Source organism: Urocitellus parryii, chromosome 5, assembly GCF_045843805.1.
Source record: "Urocitellus parryii isolate mUroPar1 chromosome 5, mUroPar1.hap1, whole genome shotgun sequence".
Classification (NCBI taxonomy): Eukaryota; Metazoa; Chordata; class Mammalia; order Rodentia; family Sciuridae; genus Urocitellus; species Urocitellus parryii.
In genome coordinates this window covers 146,177,341-146,193,585 of record NC_135535.1, presented here as the reverse complement: position 1 = coordinate 146,193,585, position 16,245 = coordinate 146,177,341, and positions in this window count along the sequence as shown.

Genomic DNA, 16,245 nt, shown 5'->3' with positions numbered 1-16,245 from the left:
CTCTCATTATTAGAAAAATTACTAGATAGAACTTTGAGCCCTGTTTCAAGTTAGATGCTATTTACTTTGGGCAGGTCAATTTATAACTCACTATATTACTTTCCTCTTCTTTGTTTCCCAAGTGTGTTTCAACTATTTATAGGGCTAAAAGATCATGTGCTAAGGTATTTAAAAAGCCACAGGAGATTGATTCAAAAGCCAATTTTTTTAAATAAAAATGATTATTACTAATAAAATGACCTAACAATTTTTATGATTTTATGCATTTGGTTTCTAAAACAAAGCAACCAATAAATTGTCAAGGAATAAACTTTTCATCCTGATCCAAATAAAGTCATGGAAAAATGGAAATTATATCATATTTATAACATATACATATTTTGTTGATATAATTTCTTATTTCCCTCATTAATTTATCTTCTTCTATAATAAAAATACCCAGAGTTAATTAAGAATAGTGTACCAAGACATTTACTTGCCATTTTCACTACTTCTTGTGCCACATAAACACCTTTTCAGAGCAGAAGTATGTACAAAGTGCTTTACTTTCTAATAATTTTCTCCTTTGAAGTACCTTAAATCCATCAGTCCCTGGTCTCCATGCTGTGACAAATTTTGCCAATTGTTACCTGCAACAATTTAAAGAATCCATGCTGGGCATTTTTGCCTTTCACAAATGTTTACCTGGAAGACAAATTATCTGTACACTCTTCTCTTTATCCTACAACTGTGGAATGTGGGTAAACAGACGGTAGCTGGGGGATGATAGTAGTTACCTGTCAGAATGGACTCAAAGTATGGGAGAACTGAAAGGGCTAGTACCCTGTATCCTTAGTGTATGACACATAACCAGCACTTAATGAATCTCCATTAGTGGTGACAAGATGCATCTAGTACCTATGTAAATAAGAGAAATAATAGCTGTTGGTGTCACAGATTTATATGAGCTGTGACTGAATTTTTCTAGTTTATTTATGAGACTCAAAGAATAAAATAATTACCTAGGTGGCAAATTTTCTTCAAGTGTAGTAATCACTCCTCAAAAGCAACATTTTCCTCCCTTAATTGACTCATCTTTTGGTTTTGTCTGTTTTAATTCTGTTCACTACTAGGGTGTCAAATATGTGTAATGCGATTGAGAAAATCAGGGGTCAAGACAGGTGTGGCCTTTGGTCAATGGTCAATTATGAATAATATTTTCTGTGTCTATTTTTTTCTTATGGTTTCCTGCAGAGAATTTAAAGGAAAGAATCAAAATGACTATTCAGTGAAGTTACAGAATGACACGGAAAAGGTCAAATGTATACAGTGTAGTGTTATCTTACAGGGAACACATGAGGCTATAAAATTCTAAAACCTAGTTCCTGTGACAAAGCTTATAAAAGGGAAACAAAAAAAAATAGTAAATCATAAACCTGGCCCTCTGCCACTGTATAATGCAGGAGGAATCACACCAATTCAATCTGTTGTGAGTTATGAGGCTAAGAACATAATCTGTGATTCACAGTTTAATAATCAGGATACGGTTTTGTTCCTTTCACATAAAGAATTTTATGGAGACCTTTTCCCCAGTAAACTGTGTAATGACTGTGTTTTTTTTGTCTAAAGGGTGGCATTAAAAAAAAAATCTCTGAGCTTTAACACATCCAGTATCCAATAAATTAACATGTTTAAATATGTGAAAATGTAATACCTATGTCAACAAAAAGACCAATTTGAAAATAACCCTTCCCTAATCAAACTCAATTTAGGTTTTTGCAGTAGCATGGCCTGTGGGAAATATTAATTTAGTTGCCTACAGACACAGGTGGGAATTAGATTTATAATACTGTCCCATTTTCTTAAGCCATTTTGTTTAGATTGTTTTTATTTTCATTCTTAGCTCTACAGTTAAAAAAATCTATTTCAAATTTGCTTTGTTTTTACAGTTATACTGAAAGTGGTGGCTTAAAATTTAGCTAAATCTGTTGTTTTCATGTGTCTTGAACTTTCTTAGAGGCTACCACCATATTTCATATGAAGCACAATGCAAGAAAAAAAAAAAGAATCTAAAGGAGAGTTGGGTTTTTGATTTTGTCCAGTTGGCATGGTATGCTATAGTTGTTCAGCACAATCAAGATGACACTTTCTGTGATTTAAGAATACCAACCTCTGTTCTTATTTCACGGTAGTGTAGAGTAAAATAATGGCCTTTGAGGCTAGGAGCTACCGTGGCAGGGAGGAAGTTGGATAATGGGTACCAAAATACAATTATGTCAGAGCAATAGTTTCAAGCATTGGACAGCACAGTAGAATGACTATAGTTTGCAACAATTTACTATATTTTTTACTAATGACTAGAAGAGAATCATTTAAAGATTCTCATCACAAAGAAATTATAATAGTTTAAGGAGATAAAATCTGCACCTTACTTTGATTTAATCATTATATATATTATATATAGATATTAAATTATCACATTATACCCATAATATGTACAATTATTAAATATTATTTACGTTTTTTAAAAAAGCATGACACACGGGAGAAGGCAAATTCTTGTCCAGAAGCAACTGAGCTCATAATATGTGATCTCTGACATGTAGTTTGCTCATAGTCTCAGATACTTTATGCCAGAAGGTAATAGAAGTGGGGAGTGATTTCTGACAATCATAAGCTCAATTCTAGGCTGCTTTCCTTCCATCACCAAAAAAAGGTTAGGAGCTTTTGAGGCACAGGCCATTAGCCATGGCACCTTCTACTCCTGCCCATTTTTATCATATGAAAACATTCTCTCATTCCCTTCTCATCAAATACTTGGCCCCTGCAGAATGCTCCTATTCACAAATATAAATCACACTAGGGTTTTGGGCATATCCTATGTCTATGTAACCCATAAAAATGGGGTTGCACTTACTTGACCTTCCCATGTCTGGTAACTTTTTCCTGTGAGACATGTAAGCCATGCTTATAGCCACTTTCTTAACACTGTTGACATCTGAAATTGGTTCAGGTAGAAATGATCAAATCGAAATCCCAAAACTGCTCATCTGTTTCTCTCAACCACTCCCTACCCTTCTATCTGCTTTTTGAATTCAGAAGTTTCCTGATGGTTTTCTCTTTTCCACTTTCTCATTGTCTTTTTCTCTCATATGTAAAAGTAAATTTGTTTCTAATAAACCATACTCTTTTGATATTTTGCTGCGAGTGAACATTTTTTATTTTAATTTCCTATCATACTCTATTCAACTGAATAAGTAGAGAAAGTTGAGATTCTGTACCTGATATATTAAAATAATAAAAATGTTATTCTAATTTATTTTAAATTAGGTTTTTATATAGAGGACTTAGTAACTTTTAATCAGTTTAGGAAATTTAAAAGTCAAAGGAAATTTCAATTTTTGTTTTAAAAAATATTTGAGATTATTTGTGGGTTATATCTTCATCCAGAAAGAAAGAATCCACTTTTGATATCTATGCCTGGGGCTCTACATTTCCTTTTATTTTCTGTGGAATTAATTACTGAAAATATTTTTAGGTTCAACTGATTACTGAATTAATGAGTGAAAGGAATTATAAAGAACAGATGCTGAGAAAGGTTTAGAGGCATTGCTCAAGGTCAAACATTGTTTAGTACTAAGGATACTGTGTATTTCTTATTTTCTCACAATGCTGTTTCTTTTGAATAACAAATAATTTATCGAAGCTTGTAATTTGCCAGACAGGGTAGGAAGATGTTTTATGTGTTTCCATAATTTATTCTCAGAATGGAGCTATTTACTCTTGTTTTCTTTTAAATTACTTATAAACAAGTATTGAGATAATTTAACTAAATGTTGCCCACATTCCCCCAGCTTTTCAAGATCACAGTGGTGGCTGGGATTCTGAACCATCTGTGTGTACTCTCCCTCTCTCACCTCCTACACTCTGCTGCTTGGTGGGCATAAATATTATTACCAATTTCTGTATTTAAATATAATGTCAGGAAATTATTTTTTTTAATCCCATTTCCATGACAAATAGAAACTACAGGATTTATACTGATGGATTCAACAAGGCTTGTATTTTGATTTTGGCCAACATTAAAGATTAGTATAAAAGACAGTGAATTTTATGTTTGTGCCATTCTTTTTTCCATGTATGAAAATTTCTAAAAGGTTGATTTGTTTTTGCTCCTTGAGTATTTTAACACACAGTCTGGTTGAGTTTCCTTGATTATGAAAAACACATATCCATTGTCTGTATGGCAGAAACATAGGTCTTCTAAAGCCTTCCAACAGAGGGGAGTGGGACTTAGAAAAGGTCTCTGAATTCTCAAATTTCCAAAGTTCTTTGAAATTCACTGGGACTTGAAATCGATGACTAAACCCCTAAAATATTTAAAAAGACCTGGGTAACTTGAAGTCATTTATCACTGGAGAAGAGACGTCTCCTTTGGAGGGTGCTGAGTAGTTCCTGGAAAGAAAAGGAAACTTGACTCAGGACCAGCAGGGTCCTTGGCTTAGGTGACAGACACGAATTTTAATACAGGGCCAGTCAGAGGCCTAGGCAAAGATTTACTTAAGAAAGCAGATAAATACAAACTATCTTAAGAGAGATATACACTTCAGAAGTTCCTGGCTCTTCTGTTAAAGGAAAGTTGGTGAGGAAGGCATACAGGGAGGAAGTCTAGTGAACTCAAGACAAGGTCATCATCAGGATCCAAAGGCTGATGTGCTGTTCATTATCTGGTCAATGGATAATGCTGGAAAGTTTCCCTAAATTACAGCATTGTTTTTCAAAATTTCACATCTCTTTTTACTTAATCTATTTATTGATGGGCTAGATAACAGTGTATAAGATAATTACTACAAGTGAGTAAATTGATAGTTAAATTTTTTAAGATTTATAGATTTCCCAGGAATTTGGGAGTGACAGGCCTGTCTTCCAGAGTGACAGACTTGGAAAAGTATGCAAAATTTCTGAATTAAAAATTTTATTTCCTTGTTCCTCCTTTATGTCTCTTTTCTAGCTATTTTATTTATCTATCCTTCTTCATCAGTCCATCAACTCCCCCCGGACACACACACACTTCAGTATTTATTCTTAAAGATTGAAGAGCAAAAACTCCACCTTCTCGGTTGCAGAGTTCTTGCCTAACATGTGGGAGACTCTGGGTTCAATGCCTAGTCATACACACACACACACACACACACACACACACACACACACACACACAGTCCACCTTCTAAAAGGTGGATAATCCTGGCTAGGCAGTAGGATCAGAAGTCCCATCTTGACCAATTTAAAGAAGACACAGGAAGGTTAAGATTTGTTAATTATAGAATCATCAATCTTTGAAAGCCTGGAAGAGAAAGCATAGGCATGTGAGATATAAGCCCACAATAACAGTAAATCAACAAAGAGGTAAACAAAGAAGTATTTCTATGCAAAGTATAATGGTTAAGAAAATAAGACATGTTTTTTTTTTTTTCTGAAAAACCAGGAGGTTAGTAATTCATTAAAACTTAAAGCAGAGTTAGATATTATTAATGTTTGAGAGCAAAGGTCTTGGGATGTAGAAGACACATTTCCAGAGTTATCAGGGATATGAACACAACATTGTACTTTAATAATTGCAGTTTCCTCCTTGAACTAATGTTACTGTATCAAGGGCATTTCAATTTTGTATGAAGGCCTTTTTCATCTTTTCATCTCATTGTTTAACAGAGAAATGCTCTGAGTGCATTATCGAGGTACTTTTGTGTAGATCTGCTAAAGGACTTGATATGCAGTGTCACGTCTTTGATCCTGATTTGGGAAAATACAGATAGAAGGCAAATGATCATGCTAGTAAAAGACTGGTCATATCCATTGATGTTTAGGTTTGGGAGATTGGCTGAGCTATACATAGTCTTAATCCAGCATCCCTGTACCCAAGGTTATCCTAATATACATCTTCTAATCTAACACGCAGCCAGTCATAGCCAAATATTCTATATTCTTTCCATATGCTTATGTCAAAATAAGGCTATTACAATGGGAGGTCAGGACAGTTCTCATTCTAAGCTACCTCTAGTGAAATAAAGAACAGGAGATGTTTTTAAAGTAGGGCTACGGGTAGAGATCACAGGCCTCCTGTGTGAGGTAATTGATCTTACAAGAAGTAAATGTCCTCTTATTTTCATGACAGAATGTAGTTTTGTATCTTGGAACAAGGCTTCAACCAAGTTAGACTCCTAGCCTCCCAGGAAAAATGGAAAAAGAGGCACTATCTTCCTTTTCAAAGGCATGGCTTCCAGGTCATTCATTGAGAAAGACATCCTTTGCTTATACAGTTGGCCAGAGGTTTTCAGAAAGATTTACATCTCAAAGGGACAGAGAGAGAATTTGTAATTACACATTTTCTAAAATAAATGCTTTAGCAAAAATGGAGATTCAGGAACAGGTGCCAGGAAAAAGCCAAAATCTGAATTTTAGTCTAGCTGAGAGAAAACCATCTTGGCCATTTATGATGTGAACACACACACATACACACACACACATGCACACACACACAGAGGCATTGAAGAAAACAACTGAAAGGTAATATCCTTATAGAATACAACATAGTCACAGAATGTTTAAATTGGAAACATGCTTATTATGCAAACTTAGTAGTGCATTTTAGTGTGTTTCTGGTGTTTGATTGAGGCAATTACTTCTGATTTTAGCTCCAACTTGGGACCAAATTCCAAATGGAAATTTGAAGGCTTTCATTCTTCTCTTTGAAAAACTGAGATTATAAAAGTTTTGTGTTCTGCTTCAATTTTCAAACCTAGGTTACATATTGAGAGTAGAGAATACAGTCTTGGTAAATACACACAGACACACACACACACACATACACACACACATACGTAGTGACTAAATATTAAATAGAAGACTAATTAATGTACTTAAGTATCAGAGAGATACTTTTTTTAATATATATTTTCTAGTTGTCGATAGAACTTTGATTGATTGATTGATTGATTGATTGATTTGCAGTGCTGAGAATTGAACCCAGTTCCTCACACATTCTTCACACATGCAAGGCAAGCACTCTACCACTGAGCCACAACCTTAGCCGCAGAGAGATACTTTTTTGAGAAGTCTTTGTACAAAATTAAGGTTATATTATTACAAAATCTATAATATACAGATAGACAGTTTGAGCGAGAACTTCATATTTACACTTACTTTTGACTTCTTTCTTTCTTTTTTCCCCTTCCTTCCTTCCTTCTTTCCTTCATTTCTTCCTTTCTTCCCTCTTCCTTTCATGGGGTACTGGGGATTAAACCCAGTGTCTCAAGCACAGTGAGCAAGCATTCTACCAGTGAGTAACATTATCAACCCCTCCTATGAGACTTTTCTTTCTTTCTTTCTTTCTTTCTTTCTTTCTTTCTTTCTTTCTTTCTTTCTTTCTTTCTTTCTTTTTTAGTCTCACCGAATTGTCCAGGCTGGTTTAAACTGAGGATCCTTCTGCCGTAAACTTCTCAAATATCTTTGATTATAAGTGCCCACTGTCATACCCAGTTTGCTATACAACTTTCTATATTTCCTGAAATGTTTCAGGTTTGTAGTCTCTTTGAAAATATTCATTATTCTTTCTGTTATAAGCAATTACCCATAAATGCTAAAGTCTACTTATATAATTAGGAAATCTAAAGAACAGTTGTAATGCATTTCCAGTTACCTTTGTTGGAATTATTTTTCTCTGGATAAAGTAACAGATTAAACATGGCACTTTTCAACCTCAGTTTCATGAACACTTTGGTGGTTTAAATTTTTCCAGCTGTAAGCAGAATATTACACCATGCTTCTCAATTTATGTAGAAAATCATATTCAACTTTTAATTGTTTTATTAGCCTATTATATTACAGAGATGATCCTGGAAATGAAAGATAATATAGAAGGCAGCAAGTTTTAACTCTGAGAGTCATTTATCAAGTCAATCTGTAAAGTGCCTCTGCATGTAAATTATTATCATTGTTAAGTAAATTCAGTTAATCTGAGTGGAAGATAATACAATAAAAGTGAACTTCCCTCTGCACATGAAATACTTTCTTATATCTGAAGGGCTGAGGTATCCATTCTTTCCCTATTTGCATTCAGGGGATGCTCTCGACTCCTGGAGCTTGTTCTTAGTCCCTTGCTTCAATGTGGCACTTTGCTCTAACAGCACCAGTTGAAGCATTTCTCAGGCTCTCGCTTTCTCTTCAAAGAGGCTTCGGTCGGTCCTTTGTGAGTATTAGCCTTTATAGAACAATTCTACTAAAGACCAATTTCAAGTCAACTATTTTGAAATTATATCTGCACATTCATCTGGGTTTTGTCACAGAATGTTACTTAATCACAAGAGAGGAATCCATCAAACTCATATTACTCTCCCACACCGGAGGGAGGAGCCTATCCAGGGGCTATACACCAGGGAGTGGAAATCTTGGGTGGGTGGGTAACAGAGATTGATTAAAATTAAAGCCTCATATTGAATGTCTTCCAACTTCTTCATGAAAGTTCTTTTTTCCCTCCCTCCCTCTCTCTCTCTCCTCTCTCTCTCTCTTTCTCTCTCTCCCTCTCTCTCTCTCTCTCACACACACACACACATCAATTTCCTTGTGCTGAGAAAGAAAACTTAGAACCTAACTCCTTCCTGAGGTAGGTGCCAAGAAGACAGGAACTGTGATATGTTCTCTGACTACCAGAGCCCAGCTAAATCTACATATGTATATCTTCTGACATTTTTCTCTATAATGCAATTGGTCCTATAGGATCACTGGAAACAGATTAGCTGCTTCTCCCCATTTTGGCCAAACTGTATTAACATCATTGTTCCTTTTTATATCATTTGCTTATTTCTTATGTGACTGGGCAACTGAATCCATCTTGTTGGGATCCATGTAGGATCCCTGGCTTCGCTGCCACTAACACTTGGGGAGAATCTCAGAAGCCTGCCCATTATGGAAACCTCATCCTAAAATTAAATCCATAGTTCATGAGACATCTCTAGCTGTTTTTTCTTAGTGATTTATATTATAGGACGAGGACCCACTATGGAGCCAAGATATCCATGGTAGTCCTTTTTCACTGGTTCTAGCAATCATGCCAGAAAGATTTCAAACATGTAGCTCAGAGTAGCAGGCATGAGTTTATTAGGGAAAGAAAAAAAAAAGAAATAGAAAAGGAAAAGGGAAAACTCTCAAAGGAGAGAGTCGGTCCTCTCAGAGAATTAAAGGATCTCATGCTTTCCTGTCCTCCAGTATTATTCGCGGTCTCAGGCAAGTTTCCAGAATGTCCTGCCCAAGTCCACCTCTTGTTCTTTGACTGATAACAGGGTGATATTAGTCCCCTCTGTGCATGTGAATTCTAGGTCACTTTGGCCCATGTTGACTGGTTCTAATTGAAACCTGTTTTTGCATATTTCATGGATGGGGAGAATTATTCTTATTCTCCTGAGTTCCTAGAACCTGATCTTTAGAGTCACAAAAGCCTCCCCTTCCATGATAACTTGTCCTCTTCTTGTCAGCATTTTGGGCCTCCATTTTTCTGCAGATAATGCAGTTTGCTGAGAAATGTAACATACCCTCTTGACTTCAGGCATGTTGCTTTTTAAAAAGAAACCATGGAGGTATCAACCCAGTGGGCCCAGTTTATAGAATTAGACCCTTAATTCTTATGTTACCACCACTCATGTCTGTCTGCTACTTAACAATTTAGAGTCTTTCTAAAGCAGATAGAACCAAAATAACATTATGAAATACAAATTGGCCACATAAAAAATGAAATCCTGTCATTTGCAACAATTTGGAATGATCTGGAGGACATTAAGTTATGTGAAATAAGCCAGGCGCAGAAAGTCAAATACTATATGATTTCCAGTCATATGTGGAATATATAAAAGTTGGCCAGAGACAACTTGTGGAAGGAAGGAAGGATGAAGAGAGGTTGGTGAAGAAATGTTTTTGAATGCTCTCAGCACACTAAATTAATTAATTAATTAATAACAGTACATGGCATGATAGATATGCTAGGTACCCCAAAGTGATCATTGTGCAGTATATACCTATATTGAAACATCATAATTTATCCCATACACAAGAACAATTAAATTATTATGTGTCAGTTTAAAACAAATAAAACTCTCTATATATTCCTCAGTTTTACCTCTTTTTAATAAAAACTATATAACTATGGCATGAAACCCCTTATTAGAAATGTTTTAATAATCCAGAACATTAAGAAACAATTATATATTTGATTTCTCTCCTACTGAAGTTTGGTCTTATATTTTAGTTGTTTATAACATGAGTCAGATTTTTCCTTTTCCATTTCTTTTCCCATTCTTATATTTAGATGAGAATTTACACTTAATTTTAAATGATGATCAGATTGTCAAACAAAATAATTACAGTAAGTAGACAAATCTAGTTGAGTGATGACACCACCAAAAGAATAAAAATACCTTAAGTTAAATAAAAAACAGATACAGTATATAATCATTCCCAAATAATTTTTCATTATTTTTAGACAAAAATATGGAATAGGAGGTACACATTAAGTTAGATTAAATGGTAATGAAATCTCTAAAGTGTTATCCAAGAATTAAATTAATAAAATATTACTGAAAATGTTATCAAATGATTTTAATGCTAACATCTTAGTTATTTTTCAAAATTTTATTAAAATTCAATTATAAACCAGGAAACATTGCAGTCTTGACATTTAATTTTTGATAAGGCAAAGTACAGTTTTTGAATATATTGTAATGTGTCTAGAAATAGGAAGAGAAAATACGAGGTTAAGGCAATTATCATACATAAAGTCAGCCATAATTATCATGATGAACTAAGTACCACCACAATTTACTGGATAATTATTCCATTCTCGATGAGTTCTTCACATAAAGTGCAATGTTATATTTATTTTTTCTAGAATTCTAGTTATACAAAATTTATAACATGCATCCTTGTGTGTTTATGTGTGTGTGTGTGTGTGTTTGTATGTGTGTGTGTGTATTTCCCATCCATGGTGTTGAAATGTAAAAGAAACATTTGTTAAAATATTCATCTCTTTTATTAATATCACTTTACTTGGCTGCTTAGACATTGGATTTATTTGTTAACTCAAGAAATCTTTGTAGAGGTCCATCTATGGCTGGTACAAAAGAGACAAAGTGATATTGTCTTTAAATTAGTCTAATCCTCAAGTTGATCTAATTGTTAGACAGGTCAGTAAAATTCTTTCATAGTTACTTAATAGTCAAATTCCACCATCACATTCCTTGAAGAAAGGTAATATAGCAAGAGATGACAAAGCCATTTACAATCTGTCTTAATTTTTGTTCTTGGATACAAAATGCACAGCAATGAAATAAGAACCACAAGTACAAGCACATGCAAATCTTGAAAATAAGGAAATAATTTATTTGCATGATATTTTATACTTATTTTTATAGGATTAATTGGTGAAACCTTAAAACCATGATTCTGGGATATATCAGAAACAAAAAAGGACAACTACATTGATGAAATGATTTTTCATTACAAAGCAATTTCTTTCAAAACAAGGATTTTTATGCACAGAGTTAAATGTTGGCTTTGTTTCTGAATATTCATTAAGACACTAACTTCAGATTACCAAGAATAATAATATTAAGCAAATAAAATAAAAGTAATACTACCTCCTTCATTCTTTGATAATTAGGGATTCTTTTAAAAAAAAGAGAGAGAGAATTTTTTTAATATTTATTTTTCAGTTTTTGGTGGACACAACATCTTTATTTTATTTTTATGTGGTGCTGAGGATCGAACCCAGCGCCACACACAGGCCAGGAGAGCGAGTTACTGCTTGAGCCACATCCCCAGCCCAATTAGGGATCTTTTGAACTGGCAAATGAAACTGGAGTTAAACCCAGTTTGTTTCTGTTGTTTTTAAAACCTAATTGGCATTTCATCTTTTTCAAAGGGGAGTAAAGTGACATCTGTCAAATGCCCTACAAAGTTTAGCTTCATGATTTTGTCTCAGTAAATGACAATTTAAAATATAAACAAAAAAATCATATTTGATAGTATAGGAAATTTGTGTTACTGTACTATGGAGAAGTTATATGACGAATATACCCAAATAAATTATGTTGTTGTAAAACTTGCCATCACGGTTTGTCCATGTTGCAGATATACTGTTCTTGAAAATGTGGTTTGAATTCATTTCTTGAGTGGCCAGGAAGATGAATTTTCATCAGAAATGAAAATATGCATGTTGAATATTTCCATGACAAGTGAATGCATTTAATTTTTTAAAATCTATGTGTGTATTTTGGTGTAGTGCCTTTTAAACATCTGTTTTTATAACCACGGTGTAGGGAAACCCAGCTAAGATCTTCACAGTATTATTTTTGTCAACAAAACTACCAATGGTATGTTCTGCCACACATTTCTTCCCAGCAGTGAAATGCTATGTATTTCTGATAAGATGTTAATGCCATGACAAGCATTGAAATGTCAGGCAAAATTCAATTTAACCTAGTACTTTTTCTCCTTTCTTTAAGATTTCTGGCTTGAAACATGAACATAGCACAATGCTTCTGTGATGTCAATATATCAGCCAACATCTCAGTCAAAAGTACTAATATGGTTTTTAGGTGACTCTTAGGAGCCAATATTTCAACACATGAAATTGAATAAAATAAGCATACTGGAGTTCTGATATATTTTAATAATCTCTCAAAGAGTCAATTTGTTAACTTTCTCTGGCAAGTAGCCTCTCTCTTAGAAATACAGTTTCATTAAACCTTCTTTTGAAACACTATGGATTTCATGACATAGTGAAAATACTTATACTTGAATGACAGGTATAAATGAGAAAATCCAATGTTCTGTTTCATTTTGCAAATATTTTTAGGAATATTAAAGTCCAGAGATTTTTTTTTTAGTTCATATGATAGCCTGGTAGTGATTTCACAACAGATTCTTCCACAAAGGGTAAAGAATGATATTATCTGGGTGTGTCCTTGTGGAAAGTTTAAATTCAGTTGACAACTATTTAATTAAAATATAATCTCCATATAGCACTAGCATATGGGAACAGACTCATATGATCCCCCTTAACTCACCATGAAGTACCCACAGGAACTAGTGAAAATTGTATACACTTTTTTTTTGGTTATATTCATATTGGAGAAAACCTCCAAACAATTTTCCATGCTGTAAATTTTAAGCCATTAAGCCATAATTCTTTATAATAAATGCCCCAATATTTTTTTAAACTCAGATAAATCACACATGTTTAAGACTTTGAGTATGTTTGGTTGAATTTCTAGATGAACAGCTCTGTAGGAACACAATTTGGTATAAGCTTATTACCTATTATATACTTCTTAATGATAACAATTTTTATTGAGAATTAATTAAAAGAAATCTTTTAACTTGTGGAATGGGAAGAAATAAAATTAGAGATGAGTTAATGAAACTTAAGAAAAAAGTTGAGTAAACAACATATGTAATTACACTGTAGGGAAGTGTTGCTTAATTAAAACACAGAGTCATTCAATTAGCATATACACCTGCTGCTTACAGAACTTATTTTTTTAATAGCTAAATAACTTCATTCATAAACAAGATTTGCTCTCTAGTTTATCTCCTGGAAGAAACTCCATATCAGTGTTCTGCCTTAGTCTTTCTCATGTTGATGCCTCTCACAGTAATTATATAGAATGTATGGGCTGAGCAAAATTTTACAATGATTGATGTCCCTGCCAACTTTATTCCTTTGTGTTTCACTTTGGAAGGTAGGAGGAGAAATGATTCTTATCAAAATATTCCAAATCTGGTCACAGAGATCTGAGATCACAGTAATTCTTTAAGAAATCAAAGTGTAACCTCAGCATTATAATCAAACAAGTATCATTTAATTTTGGGTCAGAAGTTTGGATGACACCTTTTGGAGAACATGATGCTTTTGATAAACTTTGTAGATGAGTGAGCCTCTGGTAAAGTCATGATGTGCAAAAGCATAAAACAAAAAAGCAAGAGTAAAAGAAATGAACATGGAATCTCACTGTATACAAGCAGCATGGTAGAATTTTGGTACAAATAGAACACATACTTAGATAGATATTAGAGAGATGAACTCAGATAAGTATGTGGTATATGAATTATATTGTTTGTAATATAATTACATACAATGTATGTTCCCGCTCATCACTATTTTTGTGTTCCTTTACATATGTCTCTTTGCTCAGGTCAAGACACTCCCTCCTCATCCTCCTTCTTCTCTCATCCTCCTCCTCCATCTCCATCTCCATCTCCATCTCCATCTCTATCTCTATCTCTATCTCTATCCATATCTCTCTTTTATTGCTATGGCCATGTGAGGCTGTGGTCATAGCCCTGAAGGTCATTTGCTACAGTTGACATGATTAAAATAAGGAGAACATCTGCATGACCAACTCTGTATTGTGACTGTAGATGACTTAATTGAAGCTGATGTTTCATGGGCTGTTATGTGTAGCAGGATAGACTATGACTGCATTGTCATGAAGAATACAATGTAAGATACTTCTGTCTTTGTCATTTTCCTCACCTCCAAAAAGTGTCTGCACATCATGGGTGTTTCCCTCTGACTTCTAGAGCTGTATAAAACCAGTACCATGTCTCCTCTCAGGACTGCCCCCGATGAAAACACATTTAGGAATCTACTCTTCAGATTTCTGTCTTTTCAGGGCTCATTGTCTGTTTATAAGATTTCATATATGATCCTTCCCAGATGAAACTTTACTGAACTTTCTGAGAAGAACAGCTATCTTAACCAAAAAGGAAGCATGATATGAATGGCTATACAGCAAGAGGAAAGAATAATGGAAAACCAGAATAGAAAGTGAGCTTCTAGGTGTCCAACCACATGGCCCTGAAGTGGCCTACACAAGTGCTGGGTGTTACAGGGCAAGAGTCTGCCCCAGAGATGAGGAAATCCCAGAGGCCCTTTCTCATTAGTTCTTGCAGTTGTACCATAGAGATTTCAGACATGTCACTCACAGGAATGAGTTTACCAGAAAGGATAAAAAAAAGAGAGAGAAATAGACACACTCTCAAGGGAGAGTTAGTCCTCTCAGATAGAAGGACATAACAATCTTCCTGCCATCCAGCTTTATTGGAGGTCCCAGGAAATTTTCGAGACTCCTGCCCAGGTCTACCCCTTGACTTTTGACTGATAGAAGGATTGCATCACATTTCCAAATCCCTACTGTGCATGGTAAAATTATGAGATAACTCTGAATCACTTTGGTCCAAAGTGAGCAGTTCTAATTGGAAGTTGTTCTTTCATATTTTTTGGTTAGGAGAAATTATCCATATTATCCTGGATTCTGGGATCTGGTCCGTATAAGGGTCATGGAAGTTCCCTCTCCAAGATAACTTGAGTTCTTCTTATCATAATTCCAGGCCCACATTTCTCTTGCAGATAACGGATTGCTTGCTGAGGAATGCAACATATCTTGTTGACTTAAGCCAGACAGGTCTGCAGATAAATTGCTTTTTAAAAGAAAGCATGTGTGGGTCAGCAAAATGGGCCAAGTTTATATAATTATCCATTTAACCTCATGTTCCCACCACTCATACCCTTTTGTCACCTATCAGAGTCACAATGGAATTCATAATTGCAAAGAAAGAAGTCGTGATAGCTCCCTAGAGGAGAAAAGGAAAGGTTTATGAAGGAGGTAATGCTTGGAGATAAGAGTAGATTTGTCCCCTCCCCCAACCATGCCAACAGAAAGGGAAAGTTATTATAAGCAAAAGAAACCCTGAGAAAGGAAATAACAGTCTGAAAAAATTAAGGTCAATATACACAGATAAAAATGTGACAATGGAGACCTCATTATAAATATGACTGGAGAAAAAGTGCAGGGCCAAGTATTATACCACACTATAGAGTGTATTTTCAAGAAATAAACATTAAGGAGTTCTAGTTGGGAAAGCAATATTAATTCCATTTATTCAACCAAAGTTGAGCAAAATGTCCTACCATGTGGTGTGCACAAGGCCTTTAGGATACAAGACCTCATGATGTCTGTGCCCTAGAGAATCGGAAGCCTCCACAGCTCATAATCACATGAAGGTATGTCTGTTTTCCAATGATTAACCTGACATTGTGATGGAGAGTGAAAGTTCCCACACTGTGATACAAATATGAGTATTAACCAAAAAGGCCCTTTCTCATTAGTTCAGTTTAGGCAGGAGTCCCTCAACCATTGGTGAGACACCTCTTCTCTA